General features: G+C 46.2%; 1 pseudogene; it reads left to right on the top strand.

The window, feature by feature from the left end:
* Positions 1-307: 307 nt before the first annotated feature.
* LOC134433946 (olfactory receptor 14A16-like) lies at positions 308-1,271 on the top strand (annotated as a pseudogene).
* Positions 1,272-24,477: the final 23,206 nt, after the last annotated feature.

Raw genomic sequence — 24,477 nt, forward strand, 5'->3', positions numbered from 1 at the left:
GTGAATGCAGATGCTAGCGAGCCTGTCTGCATTAGAAGTGATTCCACTGTCAAATCCTAAATATCCAGCCTTTTCCCTCTGCCCCATGGCCACAAATCCAGGGGACCAGGGCAGGGATGGCTCCTTGAGAGCCCCTAAGCACAGGCCTGGCTGCTCCCGGCAAACTCAGCCAGAACAACTGGAGCTCAGGCTGAGACCTGGGTGAAGGTTTTACCAGAGCAGGAACAAGACTACCGGGACAGTCTGCGGGGAATGGCCCAGGCTTGGCTCAAAGCAGCTCCTTCTGACTTGTCACTGTCCTTTCTCCATGAACAGGTCCCCATGCCCAGCCACAGCAAATGTCCAACAGCAGCTCCATCAGGCACTTCCTCCTGCTGGCATTGGCAGACACGCGGCAGCTGCAGCTCCTGCACTTCTGCCTCTTGCTGGGCATCTCCCTGGCTGCCCTCCTGGGCAACGGCCTCATCATCAGTGCCGTAGCCTGCAGCCACCACCTGCACACGCCCATGTTCTTCTTCCTGCTCAACCTGGCCCTCAGCGACCTGGGCTCCATCTGCACCACTGTCCCCAAAGCCATGCACAATTCCCTCTGGGACACCAGCAACATCTCCTACAAAGGATGTGCTACTCAGGTTTTTCTGCTGATCTTCTTCATGGGAGCAGAGTATTTTCTCCTGACTGTCATGTGCTACGACCGCTACGTGTCCATCTGCAAACCCCTGCACTACGAGACCCTCCTGGGCAGCAGAGCTTGTGCCCACATGGCAGCAACTGCCTGGGCCAGTGCCTTTCTCAATGCTCTTCTGCAAACAGTCAATACATTTTCCCTGCCTCTGTGCCATGGCAATGCCCTGGGCCAGTTCTTCTGTGAAATCCCCGCCATTCTCAAGCTTTCCTGCTCACACTCAAAGCTCAGGGAATTTGGGCTTCTTGTGTTTTCCATCTGTGTAACATTTGGTTGTTTTGTGTTCATTGTTTTCTCCTATGTGCAGATCTTCAGGGCTGTGCTGAGGATGCCCTCTGAGCAGGGACGGCACAAAGCCTTTTCCACATGCCTCCCTCACCTGGGCGTGCTCTCCCTTTTCCTCAGCACAGGCACATTTGCTCATCTGAAGCCTCCCTCCATGTCCTCCCCATCCCTGGATCTGGCCCTGTCAGTTCTGTACTCGGTGGTGCCCCCAGCCCTGAACCCCCTCATCTACAGCCTGAGGAACCAGGATCTCAAGGCTGCCGTGCGGACAATGATGACTGGATGCTTTCAGGAACATTAAATGTGCTGGCCAATTTCTGCCAATCACTTGTAATAAAAGTCATCATTGATACTTCTTGTTGGTTTGGTTGTGGTGGTATTTTTTCCTTCATTTTAGGTATTCATGTTGTCCACAAAGAAAAGCCATTCCTTGTGTCATTTCTCATTTGGTTTCTCTCCACCTTCCCTTTGGCCACAGACTGTATCAATGAGGGGTTGCACTCTTGGTGGCTTTAAAGGAACTAAAGGATCTCCCAGCAGAGTTTTCGGCAGAGATGCCCATTTGTTACCTTCTCTGGAGCTGCAGCAGCAATGTCTGTGTGCAGAGCTGGGGGCAGATCAGGGCGGGCACAGCAGCTGCGCCCAGCAGCAGCAGCAGCAGCACCTCTTGGTGTTGCCAGTGCTGCTGCCGTGGCCCTGCCCCGCTGCCCTGGTGGCCCTGGTGTTGCTGTAGGGCCTGAGTGCTCTCAGGGCCGGGCACAGTCCTGGGGGTGGCAGTGCCGGGGCTGCAGCAGGGACAGCCCATGGGCAATGCTGGGGCAGCACTGACGCCTCAGGCCAGGGCCTGGGGGCTGCAGGCTCCCTGTCCAGGCTCTCTCAAGAACACACCCAGGCCAATGCTCAGCACAGAAAATCCCCGTGAGCAGCCCCAGGCTGGCCGTGGGCAGGCTGGGGGCAAACAGCATGTCTGGGGCTCTGCAAGGGCCCTGGGGCAGATGGGAAGGAGCAGTAGAGCAGGGGCTGATCCATCCCCAGTGCGCTGCACAGACCAGGGCAGCGTCCCAGAGCGTCCTCATAGAGCTGCCAACAAGATCCCCCCTCTGCAGCCCTGGCCTCTCCCCCAGCTCACAAAGGTGCCCCATCCTTGCAGGCACAGACACGGCAGCACTGGCTCAGCAGCCCCCCTTTGCATTGCACAGAGCAGGCAGGAGCACCCCCATGCTGTTGGTGTGGGGACATGAACCTGAGGGAGCACAAATGCCATCAGCCCCTGGGGCCAGCAAGGGCTGGGGGACACCAGGGAAACCACTCAGCTTTGTCGTGGCCTCTGCAGTCAGCCAGAAAGTTTGTTCCCATCAGCTGGGAGTTTTCTGTCCCACTGCAGACGCTGTTGCTCAGAGCCAGGGCTGCCTGGCAGCAACCCCCAAACTGCCCTGAGCAATTCCTTTGCTTCACCTTTGCTTTCTTTATTCTTCCTGCTACAAATTTCTTCCTATTGCCCACTCCAGTGGGTCCAGAACTGGACATAGCCCTTGAGGTGTTGCCCAACCAGTGCCCAGCACAGGGGAAGAATCCCTGCCTTGCTCCTGCTGGCCACACCATTCCTGATCCAGGACAGGAGCATTTGGCCTTCTTGTCCAACTGGGCACACTGCTGGCTTATGTCCAGCCTGCTGGCCATCAGTGTCCCCAGGTCCCTTTCTGCCTGGCTGCTCTACAGCCACTCTGTCCCCAGCCTGTAGTGCTGCAGGGGTTGTTGTGGCCAAAGAGCAGGACTTGTTAAATATCACCTTGTTGGATTTGGGCCCTGAATGCAGCCTGTCCAGGGCCCTTTGCAGAGCCCTCCTACCCTCCAGCAGATCCACACTCACACCCATCTTGGTGTCATCTGCAAATTTGCTCATGATGGATTCAATCCCCTCATGCAGATCATCAATGCAGATATTGAGGTCCACGCTGCTTGGCTCTGACCCCTCGGCCATCCTGTGGGTGCCCCGTCATTGCACTCAAGGTGATCTGTTCCACAACCTTTCCTGGCACCCAGGTCAGGCTGACAGGCCTGGAGTTCCCCAGCTTCTCCTTCCAGCCCTTCTTGGGGATGGGCTCACACTGACACCTCCACTCCTCTGGAACCTCCCTGCTGAGCCAGCACTGATGGTAAACGATGGAGAGCAGCTTGGGGAGCTCATCTACCATATCCACCATCTCCCTCATCCCCCTAGGATGGATCCCATCTGATCCCATACACCTGTGAGCATCTGAGTGGCTCAGCAGGTCACCAACTGCTTCCTCCTGGATTCCAGGGGGCTGTTCTGCTCCCTGTGCCCATCTACCAGCTCAGGAGAACTCTTGTCCTGAGGGCAACCTGTTCTATTATTGAAAGTTGAGACAGACACTGTGTTAAGTAAATTAGCCATTTCCTTATCTTTGGTTACTATATTTCCTTTTCCTTACTTTGGTTTCTATATTCTCCACTGCATCCAAAAAAGAGTAGAGGTTCTCCTTCTCCCTACTTTTGCTATAATTTTTTTAAAATTAAAACAATTTAATATTATTATTTTTACAGAGGTGGCCAGGTTAAGCTCTAATTGAGCTTTCACTTCTCAACTTTTCTTTCTGCATGACGTAAGGACATCCTTAAACACTTCCTGAGTTTCTGGTCCTTTTTACCCTGAGTTCCCACAAAAGTTCCATGGGCAGCCAGGCCATATTGCCGGCCAGGGGCTATTTACAATTCACAAATAGGACGGGACTGCTAGCAACTTTCCTTAAGCTGTTTTATTTTTCAGCATCAGTCTCATTCATGATTATGGCAATGGGAAGATGCCATCAGTTCACAGGCCTGGAAGCAGACAGAGAACTTAATGTTACAACTTATTTTAAAACTGTTTTGACCAATCACACAAAGCAAAAGCATATTGACAGTAGTTCTATCCAATCACTTTTAGCACACGTACCTTTGGTTAAAAAAATGCTTGCTTATTTCAAATACAATACCTGCATGTAAGCCTTAAAACACAATGCATAGAGCTCCATTATTAAGCTTCAAACTTCCTACTATCTTGCTAGATAAACTTCACTGTAGCTTAGGGAGTTATTCTAGAGAAGCATTAATACACAGACAATTGTTCTATTTGTCCTTAGCTTTCTACTTTTTAGATAATTTTCCTGCTGACCTATCTCACAGCAACTGCTTAGCTCAAATCACAATTCCACTGTCTCAGTGGCCTGCCTTTTGCAACTTTCAAAAAACCCGCTGATTTTATGGATTCCCACATGGTCAGTAATTTTCCTTACCAGCTCATCTTTTGCCACACTGGAACAGGCTTCTCTTTCCCCCTTAAGATTACTTTCTTGAAATGTGTCCATCCTTTTTGGACCCCTTTGTTTTTAAGGGCTGTTTCCATTCAATAAATCAGGACCTTATTTGGTGTGGAGAGTATTATTAATACTTGGTTAGCTGAGAAAGGCCATGCTGACATAATGCCGCTGGTTAAGCTGAGAGAGGGAAGTCAGCAGTCAGTAAGCTGAAAGGAGAAGTCAGCAGTCGGTGACCAATGATAGGAAAGGACAGAATGCCCTTGTCACAACATGAGGGTATTGAAGAGAGATTATTCCTGAGAATATGTAGAAAGTAAAGTATCAAAAGTATAACCATAAGAATGCAGAAGTAGGCGTAGTTGCTGATATATAACTAACCAATCCAGAGCTCAACTTTTGCAATATGTATGAAGCTCATTATGAACTGTATTTAACCTGCTGTACTGATCAATAAAATTGGGCCTGTGATGATCTAATTGATGTCCTGGTCTCCTTCCGTTGACAAATGGTGGAGAATGTGGGCAACGCCGAATCTCTGTCCTTTTTTCTCGGATTAAAAGAAAAAAGGGGATTACGCCACGGTCGAGGAAGTTGGGTTTGGGTCCTTGCAGCTGGGATGGTGCTGGAATTTAAAGCACCCTTAAGGTTCACAACGGTGACTCAAGCCAATACGTGACGCCGGAACCTGGAGAGCTGCAACAGCACGCGCGGATTAATAGGTATGGATAGGCAAGCGGCATACGATCTATTCGCCGCGTATTTAGAACGGCGAGGAATAAAGGGGATAGATTTTAAAAAGGAGTTACCAGGGTTATTAGCTTACAGCAATGCTAAAGGTACCTTTGCTAACCCACATACAGTTCATGAGTTATCAGAGTGGAGGAAGTTTGGGGAAATACTGTGGGATGCACTGTTAGATGATGATAAGTCAGCAAAGAAATTAGGGAAGTTATGGCGGGTGGTGTATAACAAGTTGCTTCAGCAGGTCTCTGAGAGAAAGGCAGCAGAAAGGGCGACAGAAGCTCATAAGAGGAATATAGGGTATGGTCGTGAGGATGATCCCTTAGCACCTTCTGTAACTAAGATACTTATGCCTAAGAGTCCCCAGCAAAGTGGTGTGGAGGATTTCCCTATAGGCACAGTGGAACCGTCTGCACCTTTCCTGTCAGAGGGGGAGGGCGAGTTGGATGGTGGAGGTAAGAGCAAGCCAGCTTTGCCTCCGCCGCCAGCTTCAGGCGGGTCGGATGGTGGGGGTGGGAGCAACCTGCTTCACCTCTGCCACCAGCTTTGCCTCCGCCACTTCCTCCGAGCGAGCCAGCTCTGGCAGGGGGGCCACTTCTCCCGCACAAGCCAGCTCCGCACAAGCCAGCTCCGGTTTCACTGTCAGCTCCAGCGGGGGGGCCGCTTCCTCCGCGCGAATCAGCTCCTGCTCCACCGCCTTCCCCGTGCGAAAGCTTGGTGTCTGTACCGAAGCGCCAGCAGCATAGCACCCTTAAAGAGTCAGATCCCATCCCAGGGGCACACCGTGATCTATGGGGGGAGATGGCTAAACAGAGGAGGGAAGCTTGGGTTGCTTTGGCAAAAGAAGTAATGCAAATGGGGGATGGCGAGGCGGTGGAAGTAGCTTCTAGTCTTGCATGTCCAGTCACATACACACCACCGTATGATGCACAGGGGAACCTTACGCATAATATAGCAGAATTGAATCAGTGTGCTTTGCAAAATAGCAATCCAGCAACACAAAGAGTGTTAGCTACTTTAGGGGCAAATTGGACTATAGAGGAGGCATTAGAGCGAATGGCATTAATGCCAACAGCTTCACAGGCATTTATAGCAGAAGCCCTAAAGGAATTAGGATTAGGGTTGCAAAAGCAAGCAGAGTCTACTCAGAATCAGGTGTTAGCTGCTCTTGCTCCTCTCCGAAGCGGCTCACTGGCATTCATGCAAGGAGGTTTGAAACTATTCATCAAGTGCTACCGATGCGGCAATGAAGGGCACACACTCCGAACATGCCGAGCGACTGGCATATGGTGTCAACACTGCCGATCCAGCTCCCACAGCACTACGGCTTGTAGGCGCCGGTCGGGAAACCATCAGCGGAGTGTGCATCACGGGGGCCGCGCCCAGACTCAAGTTGCCGCCGTGACATCGGAGACAGCAGCTGCTGCCGTGACATGGCTGCCACCTCCTGTCTGCAACCCGCAACAACAGGGAGCCTCAGTTTGGACTTAACAGCAGCAGTAGACGTCACACTAATGACGAATCGGCCTGAGAGGATACCCCCTGGAGTAAAGGGTCCTCTTATATTAAATGGACAAACATGTGGCGCATTATTACTAGGACGTTCCTCCACAACCATGTTGGGATTATTTGTTTTGCCTGGTGTTATTGATGCAGACTTTACAGGGGAAATACAAATCATGGTTTACACCCTTTATCCTCCGATTAAAATAACAAAAGGACAACGCATCGCACAACTGGTACCACTATCACAAATGACATCGGGAATACAATCATTTACTGGGCAAACACGGGATGAAAAAGGTTTTGGCTCTACTGGTGTTACACTTTTGACTGTGGATTTACAAAATAGACCAAAGCAAAAAGTTGAAATTACTTATGGGCATCAAAGCATAACCCTTTAAGGATTATTGGATACAGGAGCAGATACCAGCATCATTTCTCCAGAAGCGTGGCCACAACATTGGCCTCTATTTCCATCATCAAACATGCTCACAGAAGTAGGAGGATTTACATTGGCAAGCAGATCGCCTCCTTTGTCTGTGTGCATTAAGAATCAACAAATATCTGCTGTGTTTTCAATTGTTCAACTGCCTCCTACAGTTTCCTGTTTAATTGGAAGGGACATTTTAACACAATTGGGAGTGGTGTTAACTAATCATCACCCTTTGGGGTAATTGCCATTGATTGGACTTTCCCCATTCCACTCACCTGGAAAACGGATACACCGGTGATGGTTAAGCAATGGCCATTAAAAGGGGAGAGTCTTATGCATGCCCATGAATTGGTAAAGGAACAATATACAAAGGGACACCTACGACTATCCACGAGCCCTTGGAATACACCTATTTTTGTAATCCATAAGAAATCAGGGAAATATCATTTGATAAATGATTTGCGAGCTATAAATGACCAAATGGAATCAATGGGGACCTTACAGCCTGCTCTTCCAAATCCAACTATGATTCCCGAACACTGGCCACTTTTAATTATTGACCTAAAGGATTGTTTTTTCACTATTGGGCTGCATCCTGATGACATGAAGAAATTTGCTTTTACTTTACCGGCAAAAAATCGTGGAGAACCGGATAAAAGATTTGAATGGATATCTCTTCCACAAGGCATGCACAATTCCCTGACTTTATGTCAGCTTTATGTTGATGCTGCATTACAGCCACTACGTCGCAAATGGCCAGCAACTATAATGTATCATTACATGCATGATATTTTGTTTTGCACAGCAACAGCCATTCTCCTCTTTGCAGATTAACACCATTATAAATACTCTTGCTGCATATTCACTTGTTATTGCTACAGAGAAAATTCAGACCACAAGGCCCTGGAAATATTTGGGATGGACTTTGATGGATCAAATAGTAATACCTCAAAAACTGGAATTACAATTGGACATTAAGTCTCTACATGATGTACAGAAGTTGCTGGGAGACTTACAGTGGCTGAAGCCCATTGTGGGAATACCAAATAATTTATTAGAAACCCTATGGCCTTTGTTAAAGGGCGTTGACCCTACTACTCCTGTACACCTGACAAAGGAGCATCATCTTGCTTTGCAGCAAATTAGTAACTGTGTACAGCAAGGGTATGTGTCTCGTCGACAACTCGACCACCCCATTAACCTTACTATCTGGAATAGCCCTTGCCACTTGCTTGGTGCTCTCTCTCAACAACAAAAGAAAACGGGGGAGATACGGGTGTTGGAATGGTTGTCACCACCACTACAGCATAAGAAAACAGTATCTTCAAAAATTGAACAATTGGCTGCATTAATCAAAAAGGGGCATCTCAGAATTCTTGAAGTGGATGGTAGAGAACCTGCTACCATTAGATTGCCTATGGAAAAAGAAACCTTGGACTGGTACTTGATTAATTCGAAGGATTTACAGGAAGCATTATTGATGTCACCTGCTAAAGTAGAGACTAGCAAATAAGTGCCTAGAGTTTTGCAATGGATGACAGAATGGAACTGGATCACTCAACCTTTGAGAGAAGAAAACCCCATAGAAGGAGCTATTACAGCTTTTACAGATGCAGGAAAGAAATCAAGGCGTGCTGCTGTCACCTGGAAAGAAAAAGGACAATGGAAGCATCAACTCCTCACAGCAGATCCTGCAGATAGCTTACAAACTCTGGAATTGTTAGCAGTAGTATGGACAGTGTCCAACTTACAGGAGCCTTTAAATGTGGTCACAGACTCTATGTATGTTGCAGGAGTAGTCAGACAAATAGAGGAAGCAGCAATTAAGGAAGTGAATAATAAACGATTGTATGAGTTACTGATACAGTTAAGGAAGGCTTTAAGGGAGAGACATGCAGCGTATTCTGTGATTCATATTAGGAGTCATAAATGGTCTGAAGGTTTAGGAGACGGGAATGAACGTGCAGATAAATTGGTTACCCTACCCATTGATAATTCTTGTCCTATTGATAAGCATACATTGGCCAGAGAAGCACATAGTGGATATCATCAAAATGCAAAAGGATTAGCAAAACACTTTGAGCTGAGTTTGTCAGAAGCTAAGGCCATTGGTAGAGCATGTCCAACATGTAGTTATCATAATGGTGGAATAAGTCTAGGCATCAGGGTTAATCCTCGAGGTTTAGAAATAAATGAAAAATGGCAAATGGATTTAACACATGTAGCTAGATTTGGTAAAGTCAAGCATGTGCACGTCACTATAGATACATGTAGTCATTACATATGGGCTACGGCTCAGGCAGGAGAGAAAGCTATACACGTTATCAGACACCTGTTAAGTTATGGGAGTTTCAAAGAGTATCAAAACGGATAACGGTCCAGCTTATGTAAGTGCTAGGGTCCGGAAATTTTTGAATCAGTGGTCTGTTAAGCATACAACAGGTATTCCACACTCCCCTACTGAACAGGCAATAGTGGAAACAGCAAACGGTACCCTTAAGCAGTATATTGAAAAACATCAAGATTTGAGAGATCCACAAGCATGTTTGGCTAAGGTTTTGTATGTGATTAATCATTTATGCATTTTTGCGGAAGATGATACCCCTCCTGCAATTAAACATCATCCGAGGTCAGGTCAGAAAAATACTAAGGAAACAGAGGTCTGGGTTAAGTATAAGAATCCGAGTACAGGACTATGGGAAAAACCTGCAAAAGTATTATATTGGAGTCGGGGGTATCTTTGTGTTTCCTCACCTACAGGGCCTTTGTGGGTGCCTGCTAAGTGGACTAAACCTGTTTTTGATGCAGCCTCTGGTGGACCGCCTCATGGAGGAGGACAAGGAACGATTGGGGAAGAAACTGCTTCTAGTCCTACAACCGCTACTGTTACAATTGAAGGGGCACTTGAAAGCCGTGGACAGAGCACTGACACGTCACTATCGGACAGCCCGGGAGTTGATTGGTTTCATTGACTCATTATCAACTTTTCGCTTAACAAATCCAGCGAACCTACATTGCCTTGACTGTCACAATCCACATTGTGCTGCCTGGATAGCTCTACGTTGTGGGGGTTGTGAAAGAATATTTTGGATGGAACAATCATTATTACGGGATTTGTGGTGTCACACTTGTGAACACGAGCACACGTGGGGTAAAAGCTGGCAAGATGAATTAAGGAGACAAACAGGGCAAAATGCATATATAGCTTTAAATCTTTATGAGTCTCCTGAACAAAAAATTCTTGCTTATTATCGGGGGGAGGTACAATGTATTGTGAATAGAATTAAGGTTCAAAATAAATCACGCATAGTTTCTGTAAGGTGTAGGAAATTAGTACCTTTAACACAGCATTCAATTGTAGGACCCTTCAAGGGGAATCCTGATAGAGCACTAGATTGCTGCATTGAAAAGTTGCAAAAATTGAGTTTGCAAGTGGCAGGACCAGTAAAAATAGGAGCAGCAAGTTTGAAGATAGATAAGAAAAGGAAGGCAAAAAAGGGAACAATCTCATCTGAGTAAGGATATCAGTGATTGCTAATTAATTTTCTATGATTAGGAAAATTTTACAGTTGTGGGACCCTTGGGAGGATATAGTTGTTGAAGAAGATAATGAACAAGAACTACGATTACGAAATAAGTTACGCCTTGTATTAAAGAAAGAGCTCGAACTATTAGCCTCATATAGTAAAAAAGTTGAAGAGGCTTTGCAATCACCACCATTTAATTGGTTGTATTGTGTTGAAGAAACAGACTTTTATACTGGTCCTTACTTACATTCACTTCCTTGTTATGTTTGTAAAAGGGATGTTGATAAGTGCTATGCATGGGTAGCTTTGCATTGTGCAGATTGTAATCAGGTTTATTGGTATTCACAGAGGTCAATAGGATATTTATGGTGTGAACCTTGTTTTGGAAAGTGGATTCGAAATCATATCTGGGTTAGAGCTCTTGAACAAAGTACTGGCCTGCCAGGACGGAAAGGATTACAGATTTTGGAGAGTGCAGAACAAGTGGTTATAGCATATCTTAGGTGGAAGTTGCAGGAAATACTTAGAATATTTGAAATTACTAGAGCTTCACGCATCATAGCAGCTCGCTGTAAAGCTGATTTGCCTTCAAACTTACCTCACGCTATACCAGTAAGCAATGATGCTAATTTGGAATTAGATCAGTATATTCAAAAATTAACTCAGTCTTACAATAGACATTCTAGCAAACCAGGGAAAAGACAATGAAGAAAGGAAAAACAGAGAAAGCAGAAAGAAAAATGAGGTTTGTTTTTGTTATACTGCTCAAAGCTATAGCGAGTGAAGCAGTAGCAATAACACACTTTAGTCAACCAAGAGGAAATTTATGGGTGACACTTGCTAATCAAACTAACCAATCATCACTTTGTCTTAGTCTTGGAGGAGTCACTAACCCATTTCGAACATGCCTGGTAGGACTTCCGGTATGGTCTCCTGGAGAATTTTGCAGTTTGATAAACAATCAAACCTTATGTATGTCTAACATGTCAAACATCACATTGCCAGTGCAACAAGGGTATACTGCAGGTCAGAGTGATGGCTATCGTCAATGCTTACTAATCCAATCACTTAACACCTCTTTGCATTCTCCTCCTGAGGAATTGGATCTTTTTGGAAGTACAAACGCCAGCATGTCTAACACTACAGCTGGTGGATGGTTTAGCTTCAAATTTTCGGATGCTCAGAATTTAAACCAACCTAAAGAAACATGGGCCACCCTAGATTCATCCCTGAATGTGAGTAAATTTTCTCCGCAGCATTACAGTCAATGTAACGGCACAAATATCACGGCACCAATGAAATTACCCACAGGAATATTTTTGATTTGTGGAGACAGGGCATGGAATGGTATACCAGCTAAACCACAGGGTGGACCCTGTTATTTGGGAAAATTGTCATTGTTTCACCCTAATGTGTCCTTACTAATGCAGCTGAGTCAAAATTCAAACAGGTAAAGACGTAGCATACATGATTTAGACTGCAGCCAGATAGGAGATCCACAGTTTTGGGGTACATTCAAACAGGTGGTAGTTTCAACTATCTTGCCAGGAGGATCTGCCAATAAAGCCATGAATTTAGCAAAACAATGAGGATGCTGGGCAAAGGATGAGCTGAACAAGACATCACAAATTCTAGACATGCTAACCGCAGATGTGCAAAGTTTTAACCATGCTGTTTTGCAAAATAGAGCTGCTGTAGATTTTTTGCTCTTAGCACAAGGGCATGGATGTGATGAGTTTGAGGGAATGTGTTGCATGAATCTGTCTGATCATTCGGTGTCCATTCACACTAAGATAAAAGAACTGCAACAGGGAATTCACAGTCTCAAGGAAGAAGAAGGTTTAGGAATTGACAAATGGCTTAAAAGCTTAGGACTTGGGCCATGGCTGAGGAAGATTGTGATCTATGCTATAGGACTGCTAGGTGTAATTTTACTGTTTTTGCTTATTTTGCCTTGTATTTTTAATTGTATTCAAAACATGGTCAGCCGTACAATAGCAAAAACCTGGCAAACTAATCTCCTTGCTCAAGAAGAAAATGGGGGAAATGTGGAGAGTATTATTAATACTTGGTTAGCTGAGAAAGGCCATGCTGACATAATGCCGCTGGTTAAGCTGAGAGAGGGAAGTCAGCAGTCAGTAAGTTGAAAGGAGAAGTCAGCAGTCGGTGACCAATGATAGGCAAGGATAGAATGCCCTTGTCGCAACATGAGGATAGGGAAGAGAGATTCTTCCTGAGAATATGTAGAAAGTATCAAAAGTATAACCATAAGAATGCAGAAGTAGGCGTAGTTGCTGATATATAACTAACCAATCCAGAGCTCAACTTTTGCAATATGTATGAAGCTCATTATGAACTGTATTTAACCTGCTGTACTGATCAATAAAATTGGGCCTGTGATGATCTAATTGATGTCCTGGTCTCCTTCCGTCGACAATTTGGTACTCCCCAAATCTGCTTCCTACACAGGCAAAAGTCTGCCCTTCCTAATTCCAGTGGAGAAGTTTTGTTGCTGCCCCTCCTTCTTTCACTGAACATTGAAAACTTGATTATTTCATGGTCACTGTGCCCCAGGCAGCCTCCAAGCCCCACATCTGCCACTAGTCCTTCTCTGTTTGTAAACAGCAGCAGACAGAGCTTTCCTTGGCAGTGGGATTGTTACCAACAATTTGGCAAAACAGAAAACTCCTTAACACCAATGTAGCATTAAGAAGCATCATTCTTTATTCAGCTGGATGCACGGGGGATAGCTCCTCCCAAAGCCGTGCATGCTGACAACAGGAAAGTTTTTGTTAATTTTCTGTATTTTGCACACATATTCATTGATTTTCCCAGACTAAACATAAATATGATAATGGTTTCCCCACAATCATTAACATATTTCTCCTCCCCTTTACCCATGCATTCTTCTGTCCTGGAGGTCTCTCTGATGGTCCCGGGTGCTCATGGACCCCAATGTTCCAGTGGGCCTGGCTGTGATGTTGGTCACAAGGGTTGCAGGCGAAGAGAGAGGCGAGAATGTTGATCCATGATCAGAAGGCTTGATTTATTATTTTATGATATATATACTACATTATAACTGTACTAAAAGAAATAGAAGAGAAAGGTTCTCAGAAGGCTAGCTAAGCTAAGAATAGAAAAAAAAAGAATTAATTACAAAGATCTGTGTCTCAGAGACAGAGCGAGACCCAGCTCTACCATGACTGGTCAGCAAATCCGAACACCCACAGGAGACCAATCACAGATCCACCTGTTGCATTCCACAGCAGCAGATAAACATTGTTTACATTTGTTGCTGAAAAATCTCAGCTTCAGCTGGAAAAATCCTAACGAAAGGATTCTAATGAAAATATGTCTGCGACACCTGGCTGAGCTGGCAGGACACTGAGGCTGGTGAACTTCCAGTTCCCCTTGTCACACAATGGGCATTGTGTGGTTTCCATAGATCTGGGGTTTTAGAGAAAAAGCTCCAGGTGTCAGCTCACCTGGTGTACACAATTGATCATCTGGTAACATGAGGTCACAGAGTGGGTTATGTGAGGTCATCAAGAACTATGACATCATAGAACTGCATCTGTGACATCACATGGCAGAGGTCTGACATCACAGAGCTGGCTGTGACATCACAGAGTTGGCTGCGACATCAGAGACCAACTGTGTGACATTAGAAAATGGGCTGTGACATCACAGAGCATGCTGTGACATCACAGAGCAGGCTGTGACCTCACAGAGCATGCTGTGACATCCCGGAGGGGCTGTGTCATATCCCAGCAGGGCTGTGTCAGGTCACTGGGTTGGTCACTCCGCCCCAGCTCCCCCTCACAGTTTCTCACAAAAAGTACAATGCTGTTGATGCCCATCAGGGTCCCTGTTCCCCAGGATCCCCCTGGCCCACCTGGAGCCACAGCCTCCACCAAAGGATGTTCCAAAGGATCCACCTCAGAGCCTGACAGGGGACAAGGGGCCAGGGCTGTGTGACCAGGACATCAAGGACGGGGATTATCCAGGTCACTGTGGCCTGGATTGGGTTCCCCATGGCAGGAAAGATGTCTGGCAGCTGGAGCAGGGTCTGGGAAGGGCCTTCAAGGCGGGGCTGGAGCCCTTGGGCTGTGAGCAGAGGCTGAGGGAGCTGGGCTGGTCCAGCCTGGAGCAGGGAAGGCTGAGGGGCTCCTCATCCCAGCCTGGCAGTGCCAGCCAGGAGGGGATGGAGAACAGAGCCAGGCTCTTAACCAGGGGCCTGGTGGGAGACAATGGGCAGAAGGGTGGGATGAGGGAAATGTTGGGGAGGGGATAGGGACAAAGTGTGATTGATTGTCAGCAATGAGGAGTTTTGATTTTCATATCTGTTCAAAATGCATTAGAAGGTTTTGGGGGCCAATATAAATTGGACATTGCTGATATCAACCTAAACTGGAAAAGACAACTGAACAGGACAAAACAGTTCTCTCTTTATTGTTTTCAATATAGTATATTCATTTTGAATACACTTCTGCAATGTGACTAATTAACCACAGAAGAATTAAAAACTTGAATGATTCCCAGAGATGTGTCTTGTTTTGGTATTCTGAACAAATATTTATGAGCTTTTCTAACTGAATTCCAGAACCAAAAAGCTCAAGAAAGAAGAGGCCCCTGGAGCAGTAAAATTCATCATCAGCCTCCAAGTGGCTGAGGATCCATCCTGATCAGAGCAGCAATGAACAGAAATGGGCACAGCTTTGTGGCTGCCCCAGCTCTGGGATGGGTGCTGGGCCTGGAGCAGGAGCAGCTATTGAGGGCCCCAAGGCCGCAGCTCTTGTGCTGCCCTGGGCAGATGGGATGGCAGCAGAGGCTGCAGAGCTCTCAGCACCTCAGCCTGAGGTGAGCAGGGCAGCCAGGAAGCCTCCTGTGACCTTGGCCCAGCACCTTCCCCCATGGCTGGGGCTGAGTCCTGTGGCAGCTGCAGCTGCTGCTGTGCCCTTGCCAGGGGCTGAGGCCGTGGGCCAGTGCCCAGAGCAGCCAGGCCTGAGCAGAGCTGTGGGGCCAGAGCTGGCTGGGCTGGGCTGGGGAGAGGCCCTTGGTGCTGCCCAGAGCTCAGGGCAGCTGGCAGAGCTTGCAGGGAGCTGGGCTGGGCTCAGAGAGCCTGGCCCAGAAACCATCAGTGTCCATCTCAGCCTGGCTGAGTGTGCAGGGGCAGGACTCAGGCCAAGCCTTGTGGGATAGGGTCAGCGCCTGTGCAAGGCATTGCAAACAGGCAAGTGGCCCAGAGAGGAGGCTGCTCTTTCCCTTGGTGGCATGGACAGAGCAGGGAGGGGACCCAGGACATTTGTCAGTGCCAGCCTCTGTGCCCAGCCCTTGGCAGCCCTGGCTGCTGAGCCCATCTTTGACCTGGGCTGAGTTTGGCTGTGGCCCAGCTCCATCCTCCTGCGGGGCTCAGGGCCTCTTCCCAGCCATTGAGAGAGAGTGGGGATCCATTCTGAATTAGGCGAAGTGCCTGGGAGAGGTGAGAGGTCTGTAGGGCCAAAGCTGAAGGAAAGGCCACATTCCAGAGACAGCAAGGAGACAGAGTAAGAAAAACAGAAATTACCGCAAGGTCGATCTGCCCCAGACCTAGGAATTCCTCTGATAAAGAAGAACTAGTGCTAAATGTCACGTGGAATGAATATGTATGAACTTATTGTGAAACTGTATGCATATGCATTTGGGAGGGGGATAAAAGACGACCTGAGGTCTTCAGAGGTACGCATGCCTTGTTGGGGGACTTGCGTCCGGCGCGTGTCGTAATAAAAGCATACCAGGCTTTACAACTTTTATAAAGTTGTGAGGTTTCTTCTTTTCTCCGCAAAACATTATGGCGAGCCAGACAGGGAGTTCTCTGTCCCCGCAGGGGCAGGGGGGATAGACGGACCTCCAAGGCGCGCCCTAGGATTTTTTCCTGGTGGGGCTCTGCTCGTCTCAACTTGCCACCTGCGAGGACAGACAAGGACCTGCTGGCCTGCGGAGGAAGATACGGTATGTACTGAGGGGCCCCCGGGGGAGGGAAAGGAGAGCAAGGGAGTAAATCGCTGGGTTCAGCTGATAGAGCAGCTGTATTAGAGACGGGGTTCGTCGTTCTGATAGAGCAGACCGCAAGCGGCTCTGGGGGTGAGCCGGGTGAACCCGTGCATGTGTGTTGGGGGTTCATAGTTGTGATAGAGCAGAACTGTTGAGCCCGTGTGTGCTTTGTTTGTGTGTGTGTGATGTCCGGACATTGTGTTGCTGTATGGTTAATGTGTGCATTGTGTGGTCGGTGAGCTGTGTTTCTAATCGTGCAAGTATATAAGTGTATGGTGTATAAAAGGAATAAATCTACAGTGCGGGGGGGCCAGTACTACCCGTGTTTGAAGCAGCCGAGTGAGGCCTGAGGCGCCAGCTGCAGCAGGCTGCGGGGGCAGGGACAGAAGTGCCCCGCAGAGAAGCGAGTGGAAGAATGTCAGTGATGGTATTTAACGTGTTTAAATGTAGTGATTTGTGTAGATCTGGTACATTTTAACCGTGAGTATGAGCTCAGAGAGTTCCTTTGCCTTGGATGTTTGATTTTGATTGTGTCCAAGAAAATTGATGTGAGTAAATGCTGAATTATGGTATGCTATGTTGTGTTGAGAAAAGCGAGCACTTTGAGAGATATGCCCTTTCCCAGTGGTTTTGTGTGGTGATTTTCTTCCGCTGCATTGTGGTAATTTGATTCTCGTTGTATAGTAGTGTTTGTGGAGATTTTAAGATTTTGTTGCAACAAGAGTGGCATTTTACATAGGAGAACTATAGTACAGTGATTTATGCTTAACTACGATAGAGTTAAAGGAATTCTAAGAATTCCCCCCTTCACAGCAATTCAAGCCTTAGCTCTAGCGAATTCGAGATAAAGGGGGGGTGCGGGTGCATGTGTCGGTGTCTGTGGGCATATCAGAGCTTCAGCTGTGACTAGCACAGCCTTTTTACAAAGCAGTAAAACAAGTGTAAGTAGACACAGGGCTTAATTAGATTGTGCAAGAAGAGAACTAGAAAAGACTGATATTTTGTTTGCTCAGAATATAGTGTCTATGTCACGTTTTTAATTAGCATGCTGTGTGAGGTGACAGTGGCTGTCCCCTGGGCACAGGGACAGCTCTGGCTGCCCCGTCTCCCCAGGGAACACGGGAATGGCCTGTGAGCAAAAGCTGGATGTGCAGTTATTATTGCAGTGCGGTGTTTATGAGAAACACTGGTTTTGCTGTTCTAATAAGTGTCAGGGCACATGTAAATTAGAGGTTTCTGGTCAAGCGGATTCAGAACCTAAGGTCTTAGAACTTGTGTGTGGGAACCACATCTGATACCTGCCACCTGGAGCTGTGTGTATAGGAGGAAAGTTGAGAAACTACTGTGAAGGTCTGTAAAAAGGTTTGAGTGGAAGCGAGATAGGGCAAGGAGAAATAAATAATGAGAACTGACCAGAGCAAAGAGGTTCCTAAATTAGCCCCTTTTGGGAGGGGCTCACTGGGAGAAGGCTGCCAGTAGGAGCAGCTCAGAAAATAAAAAGATTTATAATACTTCATTGCTGTTAGTACTGTTTTAAAATAGGAGGATAAATGGGATAGAGTTTTGTATGCTGAAATGTCTTTGTGTTTTAAGAAATCACCCAGATTTCTTGAAAAGGGAAAACAAGGCAAAGAGAAAGCAAATCAAACATGTTGTTCAGCATGCAGCATAAGATAGCAACGTATGAAATCAGGCAAGGGTTATCATGCTGAAATGCAAAGCAATCACAGTTCACAAAATGAGTACATATGATTTGCTAAAGGCTCCTCCCAAGGTAAGGGAGGAAGGGTAAAGATGACCTCCCCAAAAGGGAAGAATTTTGTTGACACAAGAGCCATATATTCAGTTTTAAATAAAGCTTTAGTACCTGTGGAGAATGTTTATGTTGCAGTGTGGGGAACAACTGAACAACTGGCCAGTCTGAGAAGGCATCCTGGCATCCTTGTGCAAACCTTTAAAGTAATAGGTGTACTATGTGTACCTAAAAGCTTTTGTACAATTCGCTCAATTTGCTAAACATTCTCAAATGAGAAAGGTTACTCTGGAGGCAAATGATATAAAGATGTTAGGCTTAACATTAACAGACACTGAAATTAAGAAAGACATTAGTAAGGAGATATTAGAATAAGTAAACAAGTGTTTTCAAGGGTATGGGCCTCTGCTGTACCAGGGAGAGTGAAAGATGCTCCCCCATGAGCATCAAGTTTAAGGAAAGAACACAACTAGTGAGAACTGAGTAGTACACTCAAAAGGAAGATAAGGAAGGAATCAGCCCAATAATTGATAGTACTGGACTAAGGGCTGTCAATAAGATAACACAGAATTTATACCCTGTGGTAGCAAATCCATATACCTTACTAACTTGTCTAACACCTGAGCTAACCTGGTTCACTGTTTTAGGCCTAAGAGATGCCTTCTTTTGCCTCCCTATCCACGAAGCCAGCCAGAAAATTTTTGCATTCAAACACAACTCACATAGTCCATGTGCCTGAAGGCTTCAAGATTCCCCACTCCGATTGGAGAACAGCTTGCAAAGACCCAGAGTCTCGGGAAGCTCCACAAGAGGAAAGGAGGCTGTTGCAGTAGGTGGACGATCTTCTAGTAGCCACTCGGATGAGGGAAGCAAGAGAAGCCTGGACGGTAAGCCTTTTGAATTTCCTAGGACTCCAAGGATGCAGAGTCTCAAAGAAAAGGCACAGGTAGTGAAACAGAAGGTAATCTACCAGGGGTAAGATAATTATGAACTGCTCGCCAGACCCCTCTATGCTCTTATTGCCAATAGAAACAGAGATCTCCAGTGGACAAAAGACACCACATGGGCCTTTCGCCAGCTAGAGAGAGTGCCCTCATGTCAGCTCCAGCTTTGAAACTTCCAGATGTAAGTAAACCATTCTTTCTATTTTTCCCACGCAAGGAATTGCCCTGGGAATACTGGCTCAGGACTTGGACCCTTACTGAAAGGCAGTTGCTTACTTCTCTAAGCAACTAGATGCAACAGCCAAAGGATGGCCAGGTTGCCTCAGAGCTGTAGCAGCAGTCATGCTGAATATTCAAGAGGCACGCAAGTTTACCCTGGGACAAAAATGACTGTGCTAGTGTCCCACACAGTGTCCGCAGCACTGGAAGTAAAGGGTGGCCACTGGCTCTCACCACAGAGGTTTCTGAAATGCCAGGCCATCATGGTAGAGCAAGACGATGTAGAGATAGTGGTGACTAATATTGTCAACCCAGCTTCTTTTCCCAGTGGACACCATATTTGCCTAGATACCACCGAAGCTACCTACTCCCGCCGCCCAGACTTAAGGGACGCTCCTCCGGACGATGCAGAGACCTGGTTCACTGACAGGAAAGCGACATTGCAAAGTTCACGGTGACTACCTGCAGAGAGGTAACAGAGTCTGGACCCTTACCAACAGGTATCTCTGCGCAGAAAGCTGAGATAATTGCCCTGACCCGTGCCCTGGAAAGGGCAAAAGGGAGGAGAATAACCATCTACACAGACCCAAGGAATGCATTTGGAGTCACACATGCACGTGGAGCCATCTGGAAAGAGAGGGGACTGCTGACCTCACAGGGAAAGAAGAGACAATCCAGCTGCTGGAAGCAGTTCAGCTACCTGAAAAGGCATATTAAGGCACACTAGAGAGTGAGCTTAAAATTGGAGGAAAGAAATGAGCTGGCGGATGGAGAGGCAAAGAAAGCAGCAAAGGGTGAGGTACAGATTTTCCTCGAAGGTAAGCCATAATACAATAATACTAACCAAAAGAGACGTACAACTGCAAGGGGTGGGCTACCATTGAAAGAGAGCTAGGAATCCCTTCCCATTTTCGTGGTTACTAGTGAAGGAAGGGCACTAGAAAACACACTAGGGCCTAACTACTTAAAAGCCTTTTATAGAGTGTGGCTCCTTTCTCAAAATGACCAAGGCTGCGAGTGATACAGAGTGCACTGAAATGAAGTGTTGACTTTGAAGCAGTAATTTCCACTGGCTTTCTAGAACACACATCTGATTGAAACAATCGTTGTATCGTTGTCAGGAATTTATATGCCACTATCACTCAGGTAAGCGACAATGAGATCCTTGCCTCCAGACTAACCCCAAAATACGCCCCCGGCCAAAACTCGGTCAGACTGGGAGAGGCCATGAGCCTGTACAGCAGTGGCAAATTAACTTTTCAGAACTCCCAAGGAAAGGGGGGTATCAGTATTTACTGGTATTGATAGATACATTTTCAGGGTGGCCAGAAACATTCCCCACCAGAACTGTCAAAGCTCAAGAGGTGACCAGATTATTTTTGTAAGGAATAATACCACGCTTCAGAGTTCCAGCCATGATATCCTCAGATAAAGAATCACATTTCATTTCCAAAATAGTGCAACAGATTAGTAGCCATCTGGGCATAGATCAGGAACTTCACACCCCATACCACCCCCAATCAAGTGGCCAGGTGGAGACAATGAATCATTTGATTAAGCAGCAAATCATAAGACTTGGGCAAGAAGTTAATCTACCATAGCCCAAGCTCTTCCACTAGCACTATTGCAAATTCAAACTAAACCTTGAGCTAAAGGAATGTTGAGTCCTTTTGGAATGCCTTATAGAAGACCATATAGAATACAAAGGGAATGTCCAGAATGTCCACCTACATGGTGGCATTAAGCAAACTGTTCAGGGTAATTGAGAAACATGTGGCTGGAACTTGGAGCAGGGAGTTAGATAGCCTGGGGATGATGTATATGTTAAGTCTCTTACAGAGAAGACTTCGGAACCACAGTGGGACAGACCACTGCGAGTACTTCTCACCACCTTCACTGCAATCAAAATCAAGGAGCAGAATGCCTGGATCCATCACTCTCGGGTGAAGAAGGCCCAGAAACCCCTTAAGGAGTGACGCCAGGAGACAATGAACTGAGACTAAAACTTACTTGGGCAAAATGAGTATATTGCGGTCGGGAGTATCTCATATTTTAGTTTGTAGAATTGTATTGTGTGTAATCATAACTGAAGTTTCAGAACTCGGGAGTACCTCTGTTCAAAGTAATGCTAAATGGCCTTGGTCCCTGGCATTTACTCAGTATACTGGATCCATAGGAAAACCTTCTGAGATAAAAGATTTAAACATATCTACTGTAGTAATCCACGAGAATCAGATATGTGAGGAGCAAGAATGGCAAGAACAGGAACTGTGGACTCTTCAAGGAATCAGAGGAGAAGAAATCAAAGTAGGGTGCCAGGTCATCAATAGGGTAGCTTATGAGAGACCAGATGTAATTAGTGTCTGAACCTCCCCTGGTGTATATGAACACCAGGAAGTCTGTGATAACCTAAGTGAATCAGACTGTTGGTGTAATTTCACCTTGATACAGCCTGTAGAAGTGACCTGCCTTTGAGCTCGAATTACTATCAGACTTTCATTTGAATTCAAAGTGGATGTGACTGAACAACAGCTATTATTCCATCCAGAATGGTCTCTCAAATGTGTGGAGCTGATAATGCAAATTAACATCTCAAAAATCCAACCAGCCTGCTCCTCCTTCCTAAAAACTCCCTTTGAGGGCTGGACACTGCACTTTTTACCACAGCAGGGCCTTATACACCCCATTCATTTTCCAAGCCAGTTGGCTGAACACCCAGACAATGACTGGTAAAGGGTGCTGAACTGCCGGTGGTAAATTAACCCAAGCAAGGGAGGTGATTTTCTTTATTTATAGCTATCCCCTTTCCTACTGAGATTTGGATCAGTGATTGTCCCAGTCTGAGGCAGTTGGATTCTGCTTAAAAGAGGTAGAGAGAGACCCCCCCCGTCAGAGCTCAGCAGCAGGCTGTAGGATTTTGAGCATCACTTTTGTGCTGAGTGTTTCAAGTAGCAGAAACCTGATCCCAGTTTCTTCTGAGGAACTGCAATGAATTTAGGCTCTTCTCTCAGACTTCCCCTTCATTATTTACTTGAGGCTTGGACCTGAAGCTAAGGGCAAGGTGGGTGAGGTTTCGTAGACCAGGAGAGACATTCCTGCTTGCCACACATCTGGGAAATCAGGTGCTCTGGAGGGGGAAGGAGATTCCTGAGGTCTCTACATTTCAGAACAAACATCTGCCTCAAATATGACCTAAACCTCTGTCAGATACACTTGTGAAGTGTGTCTGAATTTGCAGTGTGAGCCCAGCACATCCCTCTGGCAGGGAGGGATGGTCATAAACAGAAAGCAGTTCCTGTTCCCCATAACAAACATCTAACTGGCATATTAGGGACAAGATTAGGAGTTTTAAATGGAATTGATTCAGAAATACTGGTGAATAAACTGGCCACTGCAGCAGGTAGCCTAACAAAATTGAAGCAGCCTTTATAGTAATCTCTATTGGCATTAGGAACGAGCCAGTGACAGATTTCAAAAGTACTGCCAAAGTAAGGAAGTATGAAAAGGCCAGGGACCAAGACCACAAGTTGATAGTAGAAGCACTTAGTATAGTACAAGATAATGTGTCTTTAGCTTTCAGTTGTATACAAGCACAGTTATGGATACAAGCAACAGCAGCTCTGATCATATGAGAAAGGGGTGAAGGTAATTTTCCAGCTGAAATTCAAGAAATTGTGTTGGATAATGTAATTGATTTTGAAAGGAACTTTCAAACCTGGCAGACTATGGTGAATTTCACCTATGATCCTGTTTCTAATGTGGCAACTGCCTTTGTGCTTACCATACATAATGCCACTGTTTATGTTGTCCATCCCATCATTGCTCTAGGATCAAACCATGAAAAAACAATACTCTATCCTTCAGAACATGGAGTGTGGGCACAAAAGATGAATGGAAAGTGGCAGACAGTAAACTTAGAATCCTGCATTACTAGAGAACAGATGGGATTCATTTGCGAAAGCAATACTATGAATGCTCAGGATGTGTGTTTGGACACTGAACAGAGTATTTGTCACTTCGAAGTCCATCCAGTCACTGACCAGAAAACTGTGCTCTTATATACTGGAAGAGGGGGTATGCTTGAGAACTGCTTGTGCTGCTGTACAAATTGATAGCAATGATGTTATTCTGTCTAGTAGAAACCATTCTAATCTCTGTATATGTAATTTTGTTAAGATTATTGGATGTGATCTTTGGGTGGTCACCAACTGCGAATGGAATCTTTAATAAGTTGTGTGACCCCATTGTAGTCTTACTAATATTAGTTGGGATAAGTTTAGGACTATCTATTACATTGTTAATTTGGTACTGGAGAATGCTACAACAAATAGCTGTACTAACATCTTTGTCAAAAGCACACGGTGAAGCACTAAAAGACACTTACTGTTGTGAAGGTTTTCATTAAGTAAAAGAATTTACTTATTTCCAAGGAAAGGGGGGAATGAGACGGAGTGGGGATCCATTCTGAATTAGGTGAAGTGCCTGGGAGAGGTGAGAGGTCTGTAGGGCCAAAGCTGAAGGAAAGGCCACATTCCAGAGACAGCAAGGAGACAGAGAAAGAAAAACAGAAATTACCGCAAGGTCGGTCTGCCCCAGACCTAGGAATTCCTCTGATAAAGAAGAACTAGTGCTAAATGTCACGTGGAATGAATATGTATGAACTTATTGTGAAACTGTATGCATATGCATTTGGGAGGGGGATAAAAGACGACCTGAGGTCTTCAGAGGTACGCATGCCTTGTTGGGGGACTTGCGTCCGGCGCGCGTCGTAATAAAAGCATACCGGGCTTTACAACTTTTATAAAGTTGTGAGGTTTCTTCTTTTCTCCGCAAAACACCATGGCCAGCCCTGGCTGCCTCTCTGCTGGCCCAGAGGTCGGCAGATCCCGGGGCAGGGCTGTCTGTGCAGCCCCACAGGTGCCCTGGGCTCTGCAGGAGCTGGCAGAGGCTGCCCAGCAGGGAGACCATGGGGCACACCTCAGGGCACAAGTGGCACTGCCTGTTCATGGGCACACAACTGATGTCTGCCTGGAA

The sequence above is a fragment of the Melospiza melodia genome, unplaced genomic scaffold (assembly GCF_035770615.1).
Source record: "Melospiza melodia melodia isolate bMelMel2 unplaced genomic scaffold, bMelMel2.pri scaffold_28, whole genome shotgun sequence".
Lineage (NCBI taxonomy): Eukaryota > Metazoa > Chordata > Aves > Passeriformes > Passerellidae > Melospiza > Melospiza melodia.